Consider the following 4,295-nt stretch of genomic DNA (forward strand, 5'->3'; position numbering starts at 1 on the left):
AGATACTTGGGAAAACTTCACAGTAAAATAATCCAGAAAGCTAAAGATTTAGTCCCCCTGAAGAAACACACAAAACATCCATGGTGGGATACAGCGTGTGATAAAGCTTTGGAAAAACGAAAAAAAGGTTTTTCTTAACTACAACAGAAAGAAAACACCGGAAAATCTTCAATACTGTTATGAAACTAGGAAATAAGTGGCGAAAATCATTAGGCACACCAAAAGAAAATACTGAACTTAATCGAAGAAAACTTCGCAACTACAATTCACGAGATTTCTGCAGAACTTTTTCAGAAAAAATTCGCGGATACAGCCCACAAAATATATGTTTCAAGAAATCTGACGGAAAACTTGCACTCACTAATCAAGCAAACTTCAAGGAACTGGCACATTGTTTTTCAACACTCCTTAATTGTCCGGAACCACTTTCGAGAGTCCCTAAAGAAAGACCTACATACACGCATCCTGAATCGTCCCCACCAACAAATTCATAAGAACTTCATAACCACGTTGTTAAATTAAAAAACAATAGAACATCTTGTGAAGATGGGATTCTTGCTGAGCTACTGAAAACTCTAGGGCCAAATTCTCTCAGAGAGTTAACCCAAATCATTGCAGATATTCGGGAGATAGAAAAATTATCCCAGGAATGGAAATGTGCGCTTATGCATACGTTACACAAAAAATGAAACAAATCTGATGTAAAAAATCATCGAGGCATATCCCTACTTCAGGTCGCATACAAAGTTCTATCAGCCCGTCTTCTTCAAAGAGCACAAGAGCAACTGGAAAACAAAATTGGTGAATACGAAGGTGGCTTTCGCCCCAGTAGATAATATACAAAACAATTTTTCAATCTAAAGACCGTGCTGAAATACAAAGTAGTCAGAAACAGCTCAATAATTTGCACGTTTGTTGACTTTAAAAAGGCATGCGACTCAGTTGACCAAGAAACACGTTTTATATACTTGAAGAACAAGGGTTAGATCCAAAAACTCTTAACCTCATCAAATAAACATTGACTGATACTACCTCCAGGGTGAAATTCGTGGGTGAAATATCCGAGGCCTTCCTGATTAAAACTGGCTTCCGACAAGGTGATGTTTTGTCTCCTCTCCTACTCAGCCTTGTGCTGGACAAGGTCATCCGCGAATGGGAAAAATAATTCAAGAATAAAACTGCTGGAAACATATACAGATGGGGCGAGTCAAGGATGACATAAGAATTTCAAGTTTAGCTTTTGCTGACAGCTTAGTCTTACTAGCGGATGATGAGATAACAACAATCGAACTGGTTGAAACCTTTAAAGAATGTGCAGAGACAGTTCGTCTGCAAAAATCTTTCCTAAAGTCTGAGTTCATCGCCACAAAAACTGACCCCCAAAACTTGACTACAAAATACGGTTATGTGAATAGAGTCCCACTCGCTCAAAACATTCCCCTCCAAAAACTAAAGAGAGCCTACGGAAGAATTGACAAGGTGTAAAATAAAAAATGTTTGTCCGCAAACACTAAAACTAGTCACTATAATACAGCATGCCAGAGAAACCCTGACAGTCCACATAAAAGGTGACCTAGAAAATTTATTAAAGGAATAATGTAAAATCATCAGAAAGATACTAGGGCCAATACAACAGAAATTGTCCAACCTTGCAGCAGACATTATGAGAACGTCTCTAGGGTTCCCAAAACAAGACCTACACACAAAATTCTTAAATACATAGAAGGACGACTTAAAACTATGCCCTTGATACAAGAGGTCAAAAAGGACCTACAGAAAGCTCAGATAAATTATTCCGATATTTTTGACAGAAAGGTATTTAAGCAGAAAGTTGACAAGCGGGAAGTTAAGCCAGAGAAAGAAGCTCCGAAGAAAGCAGGAAAAAAATGGACAGAGGAAAGGAAGAGAGCCCATGCAGAAAAAATGAGACCAGTGTGGAAAAAAGGAAAAACAACCAAGAAGCTTTGTGCGATCCAAGAGGGTCTAATCGCACATAATAATAATCATAAATTAATTTTAAAAAATATGGGAAGCTATTCACAAACAATTAAGTCCTTTTCATGCCTATAATAATGTTTATTTTTATGTAAATCGAGATATACATACCGCTAGATATTTCACAAAAGTGAACTGGCAGACCCTACACTTAAACTAACAAAACAAAAAAAAAAGCTCTTTACAAATAGCAGCTTACAGCCGATGGTGTGTATGTACCTCCTTGTGATAAAAATGTCTCGTTATCTACACAGGCGCAGTCAGATGTCCATGGCTAACGATTCAACGAGTTCCATGACAAGTTTAACAACTGCAAAGATTGCAGAAGCGTAAGGTGGTGATGAAACAATAGAGTGTAACACACTGTTGCGACCAGCACATTCACAAGTGTCATATATGAGGCACTATATGGCAAAAAGCTAAAAATTTGCTTGAAAAAACATATATTTACATATATATTACTCATAGAGTCATATTCTCTGAAACAAAAGACGCTGTGTTGTTGTACGTTCTTCCCTTCTTCGTCATAAGAGTGCTGATGAGGAATTTGAATTAAGTTATTAAAACACAGCGGAGTGAAACAGTTTGAGCCCTGTAGCAGTCCAAAGTAAATATATATATATATATATATATATATATATATATATATATATATGTATATGTATATATATATATAGTTATCACAATATCCATATCTATGCTACGAGCTGTTCCCCTCTGCTGTGCTTCAGTCATTTCGTGCACGAAGAAAAAAATCCTAATATGTGATACGACTGGAAGGACCCTCCGCTGTCCACAGTGGTTTCCAAAATTCGACTGTGGATGTAAATTATTAGGGCAATGGCCTTGCCGCAGTGGCTACACCGGTTCCCGTGAGATCACCGAAGTTAAGCGCTGTCTGGCGTGGGCGGCACTTGGATGGGTGACCATCTAGGCCGCCATGCGCTGTTGTCATTTTTCGGGATGCACTCAGCCTCGTGATACCAACTGAGGAGCTACTCGACCGAATAGTAGCGGCTTTGGTCAAGAATACCATCATAACTACCGGAAGAGCGGTGTGCTGACCTCCTATCCGCATCCTCCTCTGAGGATGACACGGCGGTCGGATGGTCCTGATGGGCCACTTGTGGCCTGTAGACAGAGTGGACACATGTAAATTATTAGGAGTAAAGATATTAACGCGTTTCTGCTACATTCAGAGAAGGTCGAAAATAGGATTCAGACAACTGGAAACACAGAATACAAACACCACACTCGAGACGCGCGTACAACTCCACCCCAGTCGATCGTAACAAACCATCAGGACACGTCTAAGTTACATACACAATAACAATTTCAACAGTCAGCAAAGCCACTGTTTAAATTCTGAAAAAGATCATCAGTAATTAATGCCGAAGACTTCCTGTATAAGAAATCATCCTCGCTCAGCCAATGGCCTTGTCAAAGGGGGTAGATGAGTGGATGGAAGTTCAGGGTACTTTCTTTTCTGTGTTATGGGAAACTGCGTAAGAATGAGTAATGATCAAAGACATGAGGATGCAATATGCAATGGAAACTACTATACAGAAGACGAATAAGAGGTGACAATGAAATAAAGATTATGTATCCGACGAAAGGGCAACTCCCATTAGCAGTTGCAATATCTGAATGCAACTGAAATCTAACAAGAGGACCAAATGGAGTCTGGTTTTTTATATATTTCATTTATTTTTTGTGATCCGTAAAGTGGCACCCGTGCCCTAAGAGTAGCGCCTTTGATTAATCGTCGGTCCTAGGTTCGAAACGCACCACCTCTTAATTTTCGATTGATAATCAGCACTGTCGGCCGAAGACTTCTGGCATAAGGAGTCGCCTTCATTCTGTCAACGATCTTGTCAAAGAGGGCGGAGGAGCGGACGGAGGTTCAGGGCACTCTCTTGTCCTTGGGGTGGAAAGCTGCTCCTAAAGGCGGAAGAATCAGCACTGATCAACGGCATAAGTATACAGAAGGCAATGGAAACCACTGTCTGAAAGTCACATAACTTGTATCCACGGAACATATGGCCAGGAACTGAAAAGTGTCATGATGATCTCTCCATTGGCTAAAGAATCCAGAACAGTTCAACATTCAGATATCCGGGAGGGGACTGCCAAGGGGGAGGTGCCGATATCGCAGGCTGAATATGAAGATCTAGAGAAGGTATATAAGGATACTGAAAGATAACATAGTATGCAAAGGGAGATAAAAATCTAATACTCATGGGTGATCGAGGGATTGGAATGCAGTTGTAGGAGAAGCAGTAGAAGAAAGGGTTACTGGA

General features: G+C 40.0%; 1 pseudogene; it reads left to right on the forward strand.

Moving 5' to 3' along the window:
• Nucleotides 1–2,831: 2,831 nt before the first annotated feature.
• Nucleotides 2,832–2,949, forward strand: LOC126475800 (5S ribosomal RNA; annotated as a pseudogene).
• The last annotated feature ends 1,346 nt before the right edge of the window (nucleotides 2,950–4,295 follow it).

This window comes from Schistocerca serialis, chromosome 4 (assembly GCF_023864345.2).
Source record: "Schistocerca serialis cubense isolate TAMUIC-IGC-003099 chromosome 4, iqSchSeri2.2, whole genome shotgun sequence".
Classification (NCBI taxonomy): domain Eukaryota; kingdom Metazoa; phylum Arthropoda; class Insecta; order Orthoptera; family Acrididae; genus Schistocerca; species Schistocerca serialis.